This window comes from Callospermophilus lateralis, unplaced genomic scaffold (genome assembly GCF_048772815.1).
Source record: "Callospermophilus lateralis isolate mCalLat2 unplaced genomic scaffold, mCalLat2.hap1 Scaffold_1576, whole genome shotgun sequence".
Taxonomy (NCBI): domain Eukaryota; kingdom Metazoa; phylum Chordata; class Mammalia; order Rodentia; family Sciuridae; genus Callospermophilus; species Callospermophilus lateralis.
Window position 1 is genome coordinate 186,173 of NW_027512681.1, and position 19,996 is coordinate 206,168.

General features: G+C 49.8%; 1 pseudogene; it reads right to left on the reverse strand.

The window, feature by feature from the left end:
- Positions 1-1,262: 1,262 nt before the first annotated feature.
- LOC143389740 (lysophosphatidic acid phosphatase type 6-like) lies at positions 1,263-14,611 on the reverse strand (annotated as a pseudogene).
- Positions 14,612-19,996: the final 5,385 nt, after the last annotated feature.

Here is a 19,996-nt window from a genome sequence, read left to right on the forward strand (position 1 = left end):
TTCTGGGACCATGTGTCTACTTCTGATCTTCACCAAGCTTCCAGGGCTTTCATTTCCTCACTTCCCGTTTAGGGACTCCGCAGCCACCCTGTGAGGACCTCTCCTGAAGACTCTGCCTGTCCCCAGGAGTCCGTCTGTGACCTGAGAATGTGCTTCACCGGCTCTGGTTTGGCTGCTCAGTTCTCAGTGTCAAGTGTGATCGGGGGCTGGGCCCGGCACCTTCTAGGACGGGGTCATCACCATTACATTCAGTCAAAATGTATTGGTTACAGGGGATGGAGGATTGCTGTGATTTATTTTGTTCTCCAAATTACAAAGTCTCCTAGTCTTTGAGCTATTAAAAAGTTTCATACACACACAGATTTATTTATACAAGTATATATGAACATTTAATTGAGCAAAATGTGAAAATAATTAAATGACAGTTTTGAAATGTCAACCCACTGCATGGAGTTACACTCCATGTTTGTATAAATATATCAAAATATACTCTACTGTCATGTAACACAAGAAATAGCAAATAAGATTTTTGTTTTTTAGAAAGTCAGTGCAGTCAGGGCCTCTGAGGCCGCACGCTGGGCAAACCCTTGGAATTTCAGTCGCCCCGTCTTCCTCAGGACCCTCCTCTACTGCCCACTCCCACATTAAGCCACTAATTCTGAGGATAAGCTGAATGCTCTTATTCTAACAGAAAAAAGAGGATTCTGACATTTGTAAGAGGGAAGCCTTTCCTTTTGGTGGCCAAGAAGCAGACCTTCTACCAACAGCATCCCCACTAGCAGGAAGAGAAAGAGCAAACACAGGCCTGTCCGTCAGAGGGCTGGTCCGAGTCCTGGCTCTGGCATGCACTAGCTCAGCTCAGGCAGGGCTGCCGACTCTCAGCCCCAGCTTCTCACCCACCTGACGGTGAGAAGATAACACTCATGTGTAAAGTGTAACATGATGAAGAAAGTGAGAAATACATTCTTCCATCAGCTTCCACACCTCCCATTAAATCTTTTGAACCTTGGAACACAAGGAAAAAGGGAATACTGAGACACTCAGCATGTGGTGCTCTATATTCTTTGCAACACAGGGTGGAGGCACCAGGTCACCAGCCCGGGTCAGAAGCGTAAGGACCTGGGAAGGCCGCAGAGCAGGGGCTCTGTCTCCCAGGCCACGGTGGTGCCAGCAGACGGTGTGAGCAGGCCTGAAGGGCCTCCTTCCCACACACTCAGAGGTCTGACCAAGCATGACTCTGGGCCAGCAGCTGCACAGGCCACTCACCTGTCTTCCCGCTGTAGGACGTACAAGGCCGTGTCCATGGCCCTCTGCTCAACCACCTGGGTGAATCTCTGCAGGGTGGGGCAGCTCGAGAGGCTGTGTACCTGGAAGACCACAGGCAGGACTTCAGATCACAGCTTCTGCCCCCAACCTGGCAGCTGCTCGGCTCCCACCCAGGCTGCAAGGACCTGTCTTCTGGGAAGGGGCTAAATAGCTCAAAACACCATGGCCCCAGGTCCTTCCAAAGCCATGCACTCCTGGTGGGTTGAAGAGCCAGAATCGAAAAGATTTCCTCCATTTCTGATGGCTCCCAACCACTCCACATTTTTTAAAAATTTTATTTAAGTTAAAAAAAGAATAAAACACCAAGGCAAGGGATTCACAAATTTCCACTTGACTTTCATTTTCCCTAAAATGCTTTCTGAAGATCTGCCATACAAATGCTCTACGTGATCTCTCGCCCATGACCTCAGACCACTGCACCTAAGCACAGGTGCGTTTGTGCCTCTGCGGCATGAGGTCATTTTCACAAGAGAATGAAGGAGGCTCCTACGCTGCCACAGTGTCCAACTTCTGAATCTAGAGAGATATTTCCCATGTGTGATCTTCTTTATGTATTCATTACACAAAAGAGGTCCTATGGCTAGATTAGTTTGAGGAAAACAGACTTAAAGATTAACTGGAAAAAAAGATTAGCTGGAGGCCGGACCCCGGTGGTGCACTCCTATAATCCCAGCAGCTCAGGAGGCTGAGACAGGAGGATCGTGAGTTCAAAGCCAGCCTCAGCAATGGGAGGCACTAAGCAACTCAGTGAAACTGTGTTTCTAAATAAAATATAGAAAATAGGGCTGGGGATGTGGCTTAGTTCAATCCCCGGTAATCCCCCCACCCTGAAAAAACAAAAGATGAACCAGAGTTCTTGTGTGTGTGTGTGTGTGTGTGTGTGTGTGTGTGTGTGTGTGTGTTGCTAGGGACTGAACCCAGGACAGCAGGGCCTTGTGCATGAGAGGCAAGCACTCTACCAAAGGAGCTCTACCTCCAGCCCCAGAGTTCTTTACTATGGGTTTCTCAGATTTTTAATATGATGATATGCATATACTCTTCAAAAAATGTAGAATAAATAAGGACCCAAAAGTTTTAGATCCTAGCAGATACTGACTGAATGTAAAATTCACATGTAAAAATTGAGCACCCTGGGCTGGGGTTGTGGCTCAGCGCGTCTAGCATGCGCAGGGATGTGGGTTCAATCTTCAGCCCCACATAAAAATAATTAAATAAAATAAATGTGTTATTAAAAAAATTGAGCACCCCTCCCTACCCACAATCCTCCCTAGTCATCACCCACTGGACCCCTACTCTATCAAACACACACACACACACACACACACACACACACACACCCCAGGTATTCTAAACAAATTTCAAGAAACTGATCTAAAGCTGGATATCTGTACTTCTGACTGATCTAGAGCTGGATGTCCGTACTCCTGACTGATCTAGGGCTGGACGTCCAAACTCCTAACTGATCTAGAGCTGGATGTCTGTACTCTTAACTGATCTAGAGTCGGATATCTGTACCCCTGAATAATCTAGAGCTGGATGTCTATATTCCTGACTTATCTAGAGCTGGATGTCTACACTCCTCACTGATCTAGGGTTGGATGCCCGTACTCCTGACTGATCTAGGGCTGGACATCCTGTCTGTACTCCTGACTGATCAAGAGCTGGATGTCCATACTCCTGACTGATCCAGGGTTTGATGTCTATATTCCTGGCTGATCTAGAGCTTGATGTCTATATTCCTGACTGATCTAGAGCTGGATGTCCATACTCCTGACTGATCTAGGGTTGGATGTCTATATTCCTGACTGATCTAGAGCAGGATGTCTGCACTCCTGGCTGATCTAGAGCTTGATGTCTATATTCCTGACTGATCAAGAGCTGGATGTCCATACTCCTGACTGATCTAGGGTTGGATGTCTACATTCCTGACTGATCTAGAGCAGGATGTCTGCACTCCTGGCTGATCTAGAGCTTGATGTCTATATTCCTGACTGATCTAGAGCAGGATGTCTGCACTCCTGGCTGACCTAGAGCAGGATGTCTGCACTCCTGGCTGATCTAGAGCAGGATGTCTGCACTCCTGGCTGATCTAGAGCTGGATGTCTATATTCCAGACTGATCTAGAGCTGGATGTCTGCACTCCTACCTGGGTGAGGAGTCCATGACTATTCCCGTCCCCTCCTCATTGCTCCCTCTCCCTCAGCCCCCACATCCACTCCACCCGTAAGCCTCACCACAGTGGCCTACACACCAGAGGGCCTCCACCCACTTCTCCCCACCTAGTTCCAAGTCAGGAGCCTGTTCATCCAAGTGCCTGCCCCATGGTCACCAAACCCCAAGGTTCAGGGAAAACTGTCATCCCACCTGTTAGCAGCCATATTGTCTAAGAGAATGAAGAAGTCCACTTCGATGCTACTGTTGAGGCCCATCCCTTCCTTCACCTCTTTCAAATCCTCTGAGATCTATGGCTGCGAAGTAGCAGCCTCCTTCCGGCCTCTGCCAAAGCAATTTTAAAAATATTTTTTTACATCATCTTTATGTTGTATAGCAATCAAGAGTTTACTAAATGTGTGTTGCTCAACCTTTTGAGATCTCCTTCAATCCTCACAAATAGCCAGTGGAGCTAGCTGCATTATTCCCATTTTATAGATGAGGAAATTAAGATTCCACGAGGTCAAGTGATTTATAAAAGTTAGCAAGGATCAGGAGAAAAATTAAGGTCAAACTTTCCAAGTCCTACTCTAGATTCCTATCGTGCCCACCACCATGCACAGCCCAGGTCTGTCTGGAGACGGCACTCTCTCTCTCTTCTATGAACACATCTCATATCACTTTGGTGCAGCTCAGAATGGCTGAGGACTAAAAGGGTCATCCGCCCAAACCAACGGACCTGCGTGGCAGCACACCAGCAGGGACAAGGAGGGCAGTCTGTCTTCTTGGGCCAGTACACCTGGATTCGCAGGCTGATGACCAGCTCACTCACTACCTTATCCACCCACTCCAGAGACCGAGTGTAAAGTCCGAATGCGGAAAAGGCCTGTTCACGACATTACACCACCTCCAGACTCCCTGCACCTCCGCTGTGAGCCTGCGGCCACGAGTAAGAGCTCCTGCACTCCCTCGGCAGTGGCAGCAGGAGGCAGCCACGAGGGTGGGTCTGGGCAAAGCCTCAGGGCAGGCAGGTCTGCCAGCCAAGGTGGGGAGGGGCACCCTCCACTAGGCAGTTACCTGATCCTCTGCCTCAGATTCTGGCAGCTTTGGTAGTTGGGGTACAACACTTCCGAGTCTGCCTCAGCAGTGTGGATGACGACAGGTCCTGGGAGGAATGGGGTGCACAGGCAGGAAGAGGCTTCACTGGGTTCTTCCCAAGCCCCACTTCCTCCTCCTCCTCTTTGTCCACCACAGAGATGGAGCACAAGGTCTCCTTAAGGAGAGCAAAGGCCCCAGCACACACCGGCCCTGCTGAGTGTTCCCACGGCCCAAGCATCGCACAAAGCAGGCAGCAGCCTTGTTCTGCCCAGCACATGCCCTCCTACGGGGCCATGAACAGACCAGAGGGGAATGGACCACCCCCACCCTGTCCCACCTCAGGCATTCTGAGGAACACCCTTCAAGGTCTAGAGTTGAGTGAAGGTCTGAGTGAAGCATTCTCCTTGATTTTCTTATCCCACACTCCCCTGTCTCATCCCCAACACTCCTTGCCTTCAAGCCCTGCAAGCAACTAAGCATCCTAATGAAGAATGGGCTATCCCTAATTTGATCAGAACTAGGTTATTTTCTTCCCAAAGTTCAATCTCATAGGCTAATATGGCAACTTATCACATAACAATCTGAGAAAGGTGGCCACAAAGCCATTAATCTCCTCAGGCTGGAGTCCTGCACAAAATAAAAGCCAGCCTTCTAGAAGAATTGCTAGGAACCAAAGATCAGACCACAGTGTTCCTATACCTAGCTGCTGCTCAGAGATCACTAGCTCTTTTTCCCTCTGGCAACGCCTGGAGGTATCCTAACACCCTGCCAGAAGCAGCAGAGTCCTGTGGCGGCTCTTTTTTTCCCACAGCCCAGGCCCAAGGTCAAAAGGAACATCTCCCATCAGCAGCAATCTGGAATTCACTGTGGTCAGTCCACACGGCAAGTAGGTGAGCCCGAGTCCCAAGGAGCTCATTATTCTCCGATTACCGATGACCGGAACCCCAGGTTTTTAAAAGCAGCCATGGTAGCTTTACTAGAACATGAGAATCCAAACACACTTCGTTGGTCTCCACAGAAGGAAACCCCACTGAAGGCCTGTCAGTTAGGTGTTGAGTCCGTAACTAACCCACAGGGCTGCCTTGGGAAGCCACTTTCTTTCTCTAGGGCTCATGTGCAATCCCAGGGGTGGAACCCTATCAGTGATCTCGGGAACCTCGCCCACCACTATGTCCAACAGTAACAGTGCTGATACCTGCAAGGTGGTGGTTCAAAGCAGAGTCTATCTGCATGTCCCATGCCCCCTCCTTTCCTATAGTCCCTTGACCTCTGAAGAATCCTGGGCTTCTGCATGTACAAAAACTCAAAAAATGATCTACATGCACATATCCTTGGATAAGTAGTTGAACCTATAGGTGACAGCATGGTTTTCGATACCAGACTGTTTGAATTCCACCATTTACCGTTTAGTGTGCCTGGGCAGGTTATTTAGCCCCTCTTAGTTCTCTTATTTGTAAAATGGAAAATGGTACCTTCCTCATAGGGTTATAAAAAGACTTAAACAATATATGCGAAGTCCTTAGAATACCGTTTGGTATATACCAAGTCTTTAGTGCTGGGATTTTAAAAACTGATAATAATCTAGTATAACACAAATGGCACTACAGAGTATTATACCATCTGGAGTCTGCTGCTGTATTGGCACCTTGGAACTACAGTTTACAGTAAAAAGACACTCTAAATAGATACTCAAATATGAACTGAGCCAAGGACTGGCCAAATGGGGCCATCCAGCAGTCTCTAGCTTCCTCCCAGCCTGCGTCTCCACAGTTCTCATGGAGCCCCCTGGGGCTTCTCGAAGATTTCCTTCCTAAAGCAAAACCCAGTGTCGCACCACTTCCATTCATGGTGGCACCTTCTGAGGTTCTTTGGCTCATTCAACTCCCTTGATGCTGGGGAGAGCACAGAAGTAGCTCTAACAGGAGTCAAACTGAAGTCCCCATCTCTCTGAGTCCCATGCATACAACCTCTACCCAGGAAGCCACACAAGAGACATGTAAGGACCCACAGAATTCCCTGCTGGAACCCTGGGGCATCCCCAATTTGTGACCTGCCTGAAGAGAAGGGGTCACCTAAAGACATCTTTCCTCCTTTGTCACACCTCTGGTGTTTCCAGGAAGAGGGAATTTGCCCTTCTGAAGCTGAGCAAGTGAGGACTTCAGATCAGGCCCTGTGGGTGATTCTTAAGCTCTGGGCTCTCCAGGAGGGAGGGAGAGCTGCTCTGTTTGCTTTCTGTTGGCTATACACATCTGTGCTTAGCAGCCAACTGCAGCAAGAAACTGGCCGCAGCACCCAACCCAGCTGGGGATAAGGCAGGCTCCTCTGGCCTGAAGTTCCTATTCTGTTACACATTTTTAAAAGTTCGATGAATGTTTTGTTTCTATTTGAGATACTGCTAAAGAAGCTAAAGAAAAGAACAATAACCTTTGCCTAATGGCACCCTTTACTATTTTAATTCTGATGAGGTAATGATGCTCTGCAGAAGCTCTGCAGACCAGGGATTCAAGTAAGTCTGAATCAATAACAAATGATAAAATGCAGCCACCTTTTCTGGGGGGTGGGGGTTCAGGGGTAGTCGACTACTGAGCCACCACCCAGCCCTACTCTGTATTTCGTTTAGAGACAGGTCTCACTGGGTTGCTTAGGGCTTTGCTAAATTGCTGAGGCTGGCTTTGAACTTGTGATCCTCCTGCTTCAACCCCCCTCCCCCAGATACTGGGATTACAGGACTGTGCCACCGTGCCCAGCCAAAAATGCAGCCTCCTTTGATGGCCAAGGACCCTAGATATATGGGATCCATGAGGGGAAAAAATGCAGTCCTTGGGAGTAAAAAGTTGGGGAATTTCTGACCGCAGCCATACACAGGTTTATCGTCAAAACTCAACTAGGAAACACAGCTAATGCTTGGGTCCTACTGTGAATCAGCACTCTTCTGCCCTCCTCTCCCTTAGCAGGTCACTACTGTCCCCGGGATGCAGCCAGCACGGCCCTGGGCAGCCTGTGCAGATGCCTGGGAGGAGAGGCCAGAGCAGGAGGCACACTGGAGACACTCCTGACAGGTCAGGCTGAAGCTGCAGCACACGGCAGGCAGCAAGGACCCTGAGGACAGGCACACCCGAGGCCACATGTGCAGAAGAGAGATGGGGAAACGGACACAGAGAGGGACTCTGGGAGGCCGCTCCTCAAGGGCCAGGGGCTGGCTTGTAGACCCCACAGACAGACCTTCTTTCTGACGTTGGAAAAGCCAAGCCAGCAAACATCGAGTGGACTCCAGATTCCGATGCATGTTGGTGGAGCGAACACTGGAAAAAACATAAAGGCAGAGACGCGCGGGAAGGAAGGCTGAGTCATACACTGCACCACGAGCAGCTGCAGTCTCCAGACACCCAGGGCCCTGAGCTCAGGAAGACGCTTCGCTGCTGCTCGGTGGGATGGCTGCCCCCAGAGGACACACAGGCCAATGAACGCGACCTCCAGTCACTACTGCTCTCAGGACCACTGCATCAGACAACTCTCCCCCAAACCTCTCTGGGAGAAGACAGGAACCCCTGCGGTGTCTGACCCCTCACACTCAAGACCTCACTCAGTGCCACATCTCCTCTTTTAATGACTCACAAGACCTCCTGCGGGTGGAAAGTCAGCGAAAGGAAGGGGACATCTTTGACATAGTTCTTCCTCAGCCTCTCCCCCAGGGCAAACATTTGCTGCATGCCCACCGTGGTAAGCTGCCCAGCCAGCATGCCCCCCTGAGGTGGGGAAGAAAGAGAATCATACACCTGCCAGCTGATCTCACCCAGAGACCCACTGAAACTCGCAGTGGCCCAGAGCAGGACACATGCTCACCTTCAAGGTAGTCCTGCTGTACTGAGAGTCATAAGGAGAATGTGGTTTCGGGCCACCAGCTCGGTGACTGTGCGATCAAACTGAGTTTGGGGTGGGACCTCTAATAGCTGGGGATTCCACTCTACCTGTTGTGATGATAAAAAACAAGATATGTTTTTTTTAAAAGTTTCTTGAAACTCACAGCGTTAACATCTGGTGGTCGCATGGAACATTAGGCAGAATCACTCAGACATTAGGCTACAGACCTTCCCCTGGGAGGAAAAGGGAGAAACAACCGATTTAGGATTCCAGGTGTTCTTGGCCCAGGTCCTATGAGTGCTGCACTAATACTGTCAGGAGCTACTCTGGCCCTGAGCCCAGGCTGAAGGGGAGAGATGGCCAGTGCTGGCGGCAGGTGCTTGGCATGCATGAGCATGGCCTTAGTGTCCATGCCTGGGAAATCTCCAGGGAACCTGGAACCCCACGTAGCACACCACACATGCTGTGTCCCTTGTTATCAGTTCCTGCTATCCAATTTCTGAAATAAACAGCTGCCAACAGGAAGCCTTGGCTGCTCCCCACCTCCCTTTATTCCCTGCAGTCTGGCACTTGCTCCCGCTGTCCTGCAATGGCTCCCAGACATCCCAAGTGGCCACAATCCCCAGCTCCAGCTGTTGGTGACTCTCGCAGCCAGGAGTGCACCTCCACACAACCTCGCAACCTCAGCTGTCCTTTCCAGTGCAACCACACCCTCCCAGGCCCAGGACTCCAACTTGTGACTCCCTGCCACACACCATCCCTGCAGCCCTGCTGGCCAGAACAAAGTCACTCTGAATGCTCCTGCTGTGACCGCACATCAGAGTAGACCTTACTACCTCCTCCTTCCTTTTTCACAGTTGATCATCACTCCTTCTCCTCAGTTCTGAGCCTGGCTTGCATAGCATGGCCCAACCTCTTCTCAGCACCCCCTCAGGACTTCTCCCCTGCCCTACACACTACCTCTCCAGCCCCACAACTGTTTCCTTCAGCGCCATCTTCATACCTCCTAGTTTTTCAATGTATGTTCCTAGAATTTTCTTTCCTGTCATCTGAGAAGACTCCTTCGTTCCGTAAGACTCAACAAGCCTGACCATGGCTCTGAACTTCTATAGCAATACTGGTGGCTCTCTCTGGTAACCTTTACATACTGTTCTAGGAGAGTTCCTTTACTGGTCTGTCCTGTTCAGTAGATTCAGCTTCCTGAGAACAGAGACTCGGTCATTTATTGACCTTTGTATTCTGAAATCCTAAGAAGGGCGTAGCACACCATACATGCAATTAATAACTCTGACCATCTGCCAGATCCTGTGGAAGATATCAAGCTTGAGATAATTTGGCCCTGCCTTTCCCTGATTTTCAGATTAATAGAGGAAGCAAACTCTGAATCTAAATGACATAATAAAAGGGAATATGTGCCATAAGAAACCAGATGAAGTCCATTGTAGTTCAAGGTAAAACAGACATTCTCTTCTGCTTGAGGATTCAGGGAATATTTCACAGAACGGATCATATGTGAAATGAACAGAATTTAGACAAGCAACAACTGGGACTTGGGAGTAAGAAGCAGGTAAGAAGAAATGGTGGCATTCAGGATTCCAAAAACAGCTAGAAAATTGGAGCAAAGTAGAGATACTAAAGAATGTGTATACAAAGAAGTAGTCTAGTTTGTCTCAAACTGGGAATGCTTTTCAAGCCTTTTAATTAGCAAATGCCAAGAAAAGCTGAACATTCAATTTGTACATGTAAATGCAAAAACTGGAGTTTCTCCAGCTGCAGTAGGAATAAGAACCCAGAGCCCCAGGCAGCCAGCCCCTGGCCCACAGCTCCACAGTAGTTCAAAAGTCACAGGTATAATACTATTGGACTGGGAAGACCAATGCAGGAAAGCCAAGTTTATGATGTCTGCCATAGTCTACATGAGTACTGTTGGTCACCTCTTCACTGCTATGACCAAAAGGCCTAAAGAGAACAATCTAGAGAAGGAAAGGTCTATGTGGGACTCACAGGTGCAGAGGTTCAGTCCATGATCGGTTGGCTCCATTCCTCTGGCCAAGGTGAGGCAGACCAGGGTGGTGGAAGGGTGTGGTGGAGCAAAGCTGCTCAATGCTGGCAGCCAAGAAGCAGAGAAGACAAGGCACCAGAGACAGAATGCAAACCCCAAAGCATGCTGCTAGTGACCTACTGCCTCACCTGCCAGTCAGCACCCAGCACAGCAGTCCCCACCCCGAATCACCAATCCATGCAACGGACTGATCCACTGATCATGTCACCATGCTCATAATACAATCATTTTACCTCTGAATATTCCTGCCTTGTCTCACCCATGAGATTTCAGGAGATACCTCAGTCCAAACAATAAAAGGATCCAAGATTTCACCTAAGGCAGCAAGAACAGAGGAGGTAAATGTGAGACACCTGAATTAGTAGGTAAAAGTTTTATTTTGTGGCTGGGTTGGCAGTAACTAAGGAAAAAGAAAGGAAAACTACTACTTTGATTTTGAGCCTGTGTACCTAATGTGGAAAGGGTAGAGGAGGTGCTTCCTGACTAACACTAAGACAGAAGAAAGCAGGGAAACTGCATTCACTTTTGGTCACTTAAAGGTTTGAGTGAAGTCCTCTGTGCTCCCAGTACTCTTGGCATAACCACGTCATTGAAATGTTCTGTCTCTCTCCATCACTACACTGAAAACTGACATGAAATCACCCTTCTCCAGGTCAGAGACCTAAGTCCACAGGGCAATTCAGCTTCACTGAGAAGGCTCTCTGCTTAGCCGCCTTTCTGGTTCCCAAGAGACAAGTCCTGCAGTGCAGGTCACACCAAGTCTAGAGCCCACGTTTTCAGAGGATCAACATAGTTTCATATATGGTGTCCATCCCACATACACACTCTCATCCTCTTTCCTCTTCTTAACTTAATGATAAAGACTGACTTGATAAATCTCCTTATATTTATACCCCATTTCCAAAAAGAAACAGACGACAGCAATATCTAAAATCTGGTAAGACAACCAAGTCAAAGTAGGTAAGAGACAAAACCAAATAAGCATAGGGGCAAAAACAGATGCAGTAATAAGGTTACCAAAAATGCATCTATCAAAAATCCATACACCTATCATAGATGGACCACAAGTTTGGCACCAACTTTCTGGCTTTTATATAAAAGGAGAAATTTGATCAGCTAGACAAGTTTAAAGATAAAAGCAAGCAAACTGTTCAGGAGAAGTACACCATATCTAATGCTAACAGACAAATTCCTCCCAAGGGTCCTCATAAAGAGGAGAGAGTAATATAATGAACATCTTTTCAGTAGTCACAGCAATGAGTTCTGTGGGGTTGTTTCTCCCAATTCCCTCAACACAGAAAGAGAACATCTCACCAAAGCACATTTCAGTGAAGCCAATTCTATACTGGGAGGATATGCTAAATTCCAAGTGAGAGAAAAAATTTTGCAAACAAAAAACTTCCAGGTGTAGATTTTTAAGTAAAACCATAATTTTAAACCTGGGTTATACACTGACATCAGCAGGACATTTTCTAAAAAGTTACTGATGCCTGAGCCCTATTCTGAACCTCCCTGGGGGGCAGGCCCTTTACTTCTTAATGATGAAGAGTCCAGACATATCTAAAGTTTCACCAGAGAAGATCTTACAATGTCTGGGCACTTGGGCCAATTAAACCAGGATTCTGGGAGGAAGACCCAGGCATCAGTATTTTTAAAATATCCCCACTTGAGTTCAATATCCTACCAAGGTAAAGAACCATCACTATAGAAAGATGGATGTACTGGCCTGGCACATTCTTCAGGTGCTGCATCCTGAACGCCACCTTTCTCAGCCGAGCTCTGGCTAGGTATTAAGTAACAAGACATTATGCTTCCCAGCTAATCTATCTTGTCAAATAAAACCCAAAATACCTTAACAATGAAGCTAGGGGAGGGTGAACTGTCTTTAATGAAAACAGAAGAACCTGCCTGGTGGTCATCCTGCCACTGTCTGCAGGGGAACTAGGGAAACCTAAAATGAGAGTCAAATCTATTCTTTTGAAAGTATACTAGGATCTACTGTAATGATCAGGAAAACAGCTAATTATGTTCAATAATTTTATTTCCAAGGCACATACTTTTATCAAGATAGGCTAAACAAATAGTTATTTAAGCCCTAAAAAAACCACTCATATTTTAAACAAGACTACTTTCTAAGGATTTGTAAAATAACTGAAATGACCTGTCACATGTGTTTATCTATAAACCAATGAGAAATCAGTAAACATGTACCAAAAGAAATTTTAGTTTTTAAATGGCTGCTACATGGTCCCACCTGAATATAATTAATATCAGAACTAGGAAGATAGAAAATCCCAATCACCTGTCTATTAAATGGGGTATTGAAAAGAAAACTTGGGCAAGGCCTTCCACAAGCAAGTTAAAAAGGGCTGACGACATTCACTTGTGGACATTCACTGATGACATTCACTTGAAAGAGGGTGGTTTCCACCCCTGGCTTTTATGCACATATTTTATTCTAGATTACCAAACAGTTTTAAAGCATCTACCTACAGTCTGCAGGTATGATCTGGTAGGAGAGGTACTGTGTCTTCTCTTATTGCAAAACGAGGCCATGGACTATGATGTTCTGCATTTTGTAGTTAGAGATGATGGATGAAGCTGGTGTGCTAAGCAATAAGGACCCCCTCTTCCAGAAAGGCATAAGACACCCATCACACACCCACTGGCTCAGGAGAAATCTCTAAAAGAAACTAAATCTTTTTACAGGGCTTCGGGGAATACATGCACTGTACATTCGAGGCCCAGGTCTAGACAGTCAAGCTTTATTCTTTGCTACCACTGATAACCTGTCTTTAACATGAAAAAAAAAAATGTGTGTGTTCATTCCTATCAATTACTTCCCAGCCCTCTGTAACAAGAATAAATGGGGAAAAGTGGGGGTAGAGGTTGCCCAAGAGATGGGTCATGTGTTTACAAAATGATAAGGAAATGATAAGGCCTGCTTTGAAAACTGGGTTTTAGTTTATAGTGTGAAGAGTCCAACTCTCTCGGTTTTCTCTAGAAAGCAACTATGACCAGGAAGATGGACAACCTATTGATTTGTTCCAACTTCAACCTAAGCGTCACACACTAGGCATTCCACAATTACTTGTGGGACTTGGGGACCTGCGTACAGAGAGGCTAACCACAAAAAACATGGAATTATTTGTGCTCTAAGGCTATTTAGTCATCATTAACCCTGCAGAGTTGAAAGCATCATACCCACAAACCGACCACAAGCCCTTCCACTAACTATAGGTCTAGAAGCCTGAACCGCAGACAGCCAGGACACAGCGACTGTCGCCACGTCTTCCTGAGACTTCTAACCGCCTCCAGCTAACCCTGAAGAGGGAGTCCTGGAACCTGTCCCAAGGCAGCCCGAGGTCCCCTTAGGCAGGTGCTGACACAGCGCGACGGTCCCGACAGCACCAAGGCGGCCGTCCCCGGCTCGAGACACGCCACTTTTCGGCCCTGGCGCACCGCTGACCACTGGCCAAAGGGCCCCCAGGCGAGTCCCGGGCTCCTCCGGAGGAGCAGCGGCGCCACAGCTGGGGGCGACCCTGGAGGTCTGGGGCACTCACGGCCAGAAGGGCCCGTCGGGGAGCCGGGGAGCCGGGGAGCCGGGGAGGGGGGAGCCGGGAGCCGGGAGCGGGGAGCAGGGGAGCGGGGAGCCGGGGAGCGGAAAGCCGGGAAGCGGGGAGCCGGGAGAGCCGGGGGGAGCCGGGGGAGCCAGGGGAGCGGGGGAGCCGGGGAGCGGGGAGCCTGGAGCCGGGGAGCCGGGGAGCCGGGGAGCGGGGAGCTGGGGAGAGGGGGAGCGGGGACCTGGGGAGCCGGGGAGAGGGGGAGTGGGAAGCCGGGGAGCCAGGGAGCGGCGAGCCGGGGAGCGGGGAGCCGGGGAGCGGAAAGCCGGGGAGCCGGGGAGCGGCTCACCTGGTCTGCGCAGGGCAGCGGCCACAGCGGGCTCCCCGCGCCATGCGGGAACACCACCTGCACCTGCTTCAGCTCCAGGTGGCCGCGCGCCTCGGGGTGCAGCTCGCCTGGGGCCACCCGCCGCGCTCGCAGACAGCAGGCCAGCGCGGCCTGCGCGCCAGCCGGGGCCCACAGCCGCTCGCTCAGGGCGCGAGCCGCCATGGGGCCGCCGCGAGCGCGCGGGGACCGCGGGTGAACACTCCGGCCCACCCGACGGGCCACGCCTCGCCCTTGCCCTCGCCCTCGAGTCCTCAAGCCCGCTTTCCAGTCGGGTCCCTGCGCTCCTGAAGGAACAGGCCCCGGCACGAAAGGCGGACACCCCACAGATGGCCGGCTCCACTGGCCACAGCTCCCAGCCCTCCCCCGCCCGGAACCGTCTCTGCCGGCCCCGCAAAGGAGCACGGGAAGTGGAGTCCCCAGGCCCGCTTGGCTGGCGCCCTCCGCCAGCGGGAACTACAACTCCCACAAGGCCGTGCGCCGGGACTCCGCCAGGCGGGGCGGCGGGAACCCTCCTGGGCAGGCCTGGGCGGGGCGGCGGGAACCCTCGTGGGCAGGCCTGGGCGCTGGGGCAGCGGGAACCCGCGTGGGCAGGCCTGGGCGCTGGGGCGGCGGGAACCCGCGTGGGCAGGCCTGGGCGCTGGGGCGGCGGGAATCCGCTTGGGCAGGCCTGGGCATGGGGGCAGGAACCCGGGAATCTGCCAGGAGGAGGCCAGCTCCAGGTAGAACTGAAGGACAGGGAGTGGGACTTTGAATCTGGCTTTGAACTTGGGAAACTTATTCCAAGTAAGTTGTGGGGGGCTGTTGCTGAGGCCGAGCCCAGGTCACCGGTGAGTGGCGACCCTCGCAGAGGTGGGCTCAGGGTTGTACTGCCCACGCTTACCATCCAGCCTTGGCTCACACACTTCTAGGGCATGAGTCCTCGCAATCTCACATGGGACATTGGTGCTCAGGGATGTATTTACTTACTGTTGGGTCATTGTCGGTGACTTGGGAACAAAGCACCAAGCAGCCTGCTGGCGGGAAAGAAACACCAATTGGGTGTGAATGCCTGTCAATCAGTGGGATCTCCTGGCTAAGGCCTGTCAATCAGCAGGATCCCCTGCGCAATCCTGGAGTTCAGCCAGCTCCGCCCCCCCCCAACTCCTGTGGGACAAGGGACTCTAAAACACCTTTTCTGTCCCAAGCCCTTCCCTTCCTGCTGTAAGCCCCCATAAAATTCCAGTCCTGTCGAGCCCCCACACAGTCTCTCCTCAGACCCTCCTCCTGTCCACTCTGTTGGTCTGATCAAGTTCCACGGGAGAGTGACATCTCAATAAAGCCTTCTTCAGTGGCCTCTTAATCTGCCTCCTTTGGTCACCGCTATTGCCTTACCTTACACTTACATCCAGAATATTTCCTGTGGGAAAATCCAGGCCTTGCCTGTGGGCAACCCAGACCTTGATCTGCCCTGACGCTGGCTTGTCGGTCTCTGTGAATACACAGGCAGCCCCACCTGAGTCTTGGGTTTTTGCCCAACACACAGCCAAGACCACACGTGTCTGGCTCAAGGAAAAAGCCCAAGTTGAGAGGAAAGGCGTTGTGAGGAGTTGGAATAGAAACCTTCCAAGCCAGTCTTTGATCATTCTGAATTCTGCCTTTGAGTCAAACTGGACTCAATGCAAAAACAACTTGCGCCTGGAGCTTGCCCCTGACCTGATGCCCCTGGAAGGCTCTGAGTAGTCTGGGGGCAGGGTGTCATCTTGTAACCCTGCACATCCTCATAGCTTTCCTGCTGCCCAACCCATGGGCTCACTTTTCTGAGTTGTGTGTTAAAAAAATTCTGTTTGCTACCAACTGAGTTGTGTTCCCACAAAAGTCCTATATTAAAACCCTAAACCCTAGGCTGGGGACATAGCTCGGTTGGTAGAGTGCTTGGCTCACATGCACAAGGCCCTGGGTTCAATCCCCAGCACCACACACACGCACAAAGAGACATAGAAGGTCAGAAGGTTAGAACTGAATGTAAGAAATCATTTGAGAGACATTGCAGCTTTGCAGGTGAGGCGAAGGAGGGCACAGGGAGAGGGCAGCCTGGCAGGCCAATAAAGAATAAAAAGTCTTTAAAAAGAAAAGGAAAAACCCCTAAACCCCAGTGTGATTGTATTTGGAAATAAGCTTTTAGAAGGTGATTAAAGTTAAGTGAGCTACACAGGTGTTGGCTTTTCATCACCATGAGTTTGGCTTACAGTTTCAGTTTTCAGTCCAGTTGGAGTGACCTCGTTGCTCTGGGCCTGAGATGAGGTGTAGAGGAAGAGAAAGACCAGGAGGAGGGGGCCAGGTACAGATGTACTCTTCAAGGTCACAGCCCAGGATCTGGGTCCCACCTGCCTACACTTTCCACCACCTCCCAAACTGCTCATCCACCAAGTGGATTAATCCAATGATGGGTTTAGAGCCCCATGATCCAATCATTTACCCAATGCCCCACCTCACTGATTTGGGGACCTAGCCTTCAACATGAACTTTTGGGGGACGTTCTAGATCTAAACCATATCAGTGCCCTAATAAGAAGAGAGAGAGAATTCTCCCTTCATGCCCATGTACCAAAGAAAGGGCATGTGTGCACCCAGGGAGAAGCCAAGCCAGGAAATAGCTAGTAGAAATGATCTCTAGTAGCTAGTAGAAATGGTCTCAAATAGTTGATTATGTGAGCCGGAGCTCGTAATGAGGAGGAGAACCCTCACCAGAGAACCTTGACCATGCTGGAACCCTGATCTCGGATGCCAGCCTTTAGAGCTATGAGTAAATCCATTTGTTTTATGCCACTCAGGTTATGGTGTTTTTTTATGGCAGACTAAGACAATGACTTATTCTGATCTCAGTAAGGCATCCAGGAGATCAGACGGTACTGCTTTGACACTTGTGTAGTGAGATGTAACCTCAACAGTTCAGGCTTTTCTCAACAGTGGGCCAAGATGGTTCAACTTCAGTGCAGAACAGCCTGGTATTGGAGCACTTCCATTTCAGCACATGAGAACGCCTTGAAGGCAAGGTGTGTTGGCAGTATCTTCTGCAGTAATAGGCCAGGCACCTAACACACACCTTGCACTCTAGGCCAGAGTGAGAAAACAGGCCAAACGGGTCTGGGTCCAAAGGTTGGAAACTGGGCAAGTGGGAGACAGACAGGCTAAGGTCTCCAAAGCCGCCTGTTCTGCCCATTCTAAGGAATCGTTAAAAACTCCCGAGCAGATGGGGACCTGCTCATTAGGTCCTCCCTGGTCTCAGCCCACCTGCTCCCCACCTTGTGGCCATCCCACCAAGCATCTCCTGGGCCGAGTCACACAGGCAGGAAGGAGAGAGAAGAGAGCAGGAGAAGAGAGGAAGCCTAACACAATGACAGCAAGTCAGGACGCCCTCACCTCTTGGGACACCAGGACACCAGCTATGCCCTCCCTCCCTCCCAGGAGAAGCCTGTGTACCCCTTCTTAAATAGACCTGCTTTGTATGCTTGCCTCCGTCTGCTGCTCTAACTCCTACTCCAGCTCGAGGGAGAGCAGGACTGTCCGGAACCCGCAGGGACTTGGCGGCATTGTGGGCAGGTCTTCTCCTGCGGAAGCAGTGGCAGGGACCGTCCTGCAGAGCAGCAGGGGAGGGAGATGTGTGTAGGAGGCCAGAGCAGGAGGGGTTGGAAATGACAGATCCCATGTGGTGATCGAAAGTACCATTTTTTTTAAGAGAGAGAGAGAATTTTTAATATTTATTTTTTAGTTCTTGGCAGACACAACATCTTTGTCTCTATGTGGTGCTGAGGATGGAACCAGGCCGCACGCATGCCAGGTGAGTGCGCTACCGCTTGAGCCACATCCCTAGCCCTGGAAAGTACCATTTGTCAGCCCTGAGCCAGCCCTGGGGAGTTTGTAAATACTGTGTGTGTGCATCCTGGATCCTGGTGTAGTAGTTGGTGAGCTGCCATTTAAAAGGAAGGAGAGAATCCTGAAATCACGGTCTGGGGACAGACTGAGGAGGGGAAAGAAACTGAGCAACTGTTATTCTGACCGTGATTTTACCACCAGACAGGGATGGGTGGCTTGAGAAACAAGCCCTCCTTCCACCAAATTGTCTTCAGAGATCATATCATGCATTTAATATCACGCAAAACTCAGGTTTTTAAAAGTCGTCCCTTTGGTCACACAGGATGGTAGGGTGTATTTTGGCAGATCATAGGTTCAGAGTGTGACTCACTCTGTTCAGGATCCACCTCTGTGGCCGTCCTGAGGTGGACTCACCCTGGTCACATACTCAAGTTCAGGCCAGGAAAGTCATGGCCAGGTAGCTCTGTCTTCCTCCTCCCCTCTGTTCAGCAGGCTCACTGAACAGAGCGAACTCAACTGTTAGGGCCAGGCTCATGGGTCTGCAAAGGGTGGGGCCGAGAGGGAGGCTGGCAGTAGGGAGGCCACCCCACAGCAAGTCGGCCTGCTGACTAGGGCTGATGGGAGATGACAGGGTCACGTCTTCTGATTGGCCATTTTCCGTCTCCTCAGCCAGTGGAAAGTCCCACCTGCATCCGCCCTGTAAGGGGAGGGGGAAGGGGAGCCTGCAATGAACACCCTCCACCCTCCCACCCCCGCATTTCCCTTTGTCTAATCCAGTGGATTCTATTATTCCCTCCCCAACCTCCCTTGTTTAGGATTAACATCCACAAATTAGAGGGAGCATTTGGCCTTTGGTTTTTTGGGATTAGCTCATTTCCTTTAGCATGATATTCTCCAGTTCCATTCGTTTATGGGCAAGTGCCATAATGTCATTCTTCTTTATGGCACAGTAATATTCCATTGTGTATACATACGCCACATTTTCGTTATCTATTCATCCATTGAAGGACACCTAGGTTGTTTCCATAGCTTGGCTATTTTGAGTTGAGCTGCTATAAACATTGATGCGGCTGTGCCACTGTAGTACGTTGCAAATCTCAATCACAAGATTAGATAAGAAACAAACATGTCGACTGGTCAGTTTCCAGTGAGGACCACAGTACCAGGCTCTTATTAAGTACTCCATAAATACTTGCCAAGTGGAATTACATCTCTTTTGCTTCCTATATAAATCTCTTTCTGAGGAATTTGGTTTACAGAAAAGTATTTACTTTATCATAAGCATTAAGAAGTACGAAGGTTAATTTTCCTTCATTTCTTACGGTTGTCAAGAGGCATGGAGTCTGATTTCAAGTTAACTAGAGCAAATATCTAGAACCTAGCGGTCGTCCTAAAGGTGATACCTCCGTGGTATCATTCTGAATTAGAAGGGAACTAGGCGGGTTAAGAGGCTGTTGCAACCTAGGAAACCTAGGGGTCGTTCATGACGTGGTTCGGGGGTCAAGGGTGACTTGAGTCTGACTTCTCAGGCGGTGCCATTCACCTGGAAAGGTTAGGCAGAAGTTAGAAGTTAATCTTGAATGAGATCCTTGTAGGCAGGTAAGTGACCTGTGACAGCTGGCTGTGGGGTGGAGTGCAGAGTAAGTTTGGGTGAGGAGCATGCATGTGGGACTCCTCTGCACATAGCTGATAACTG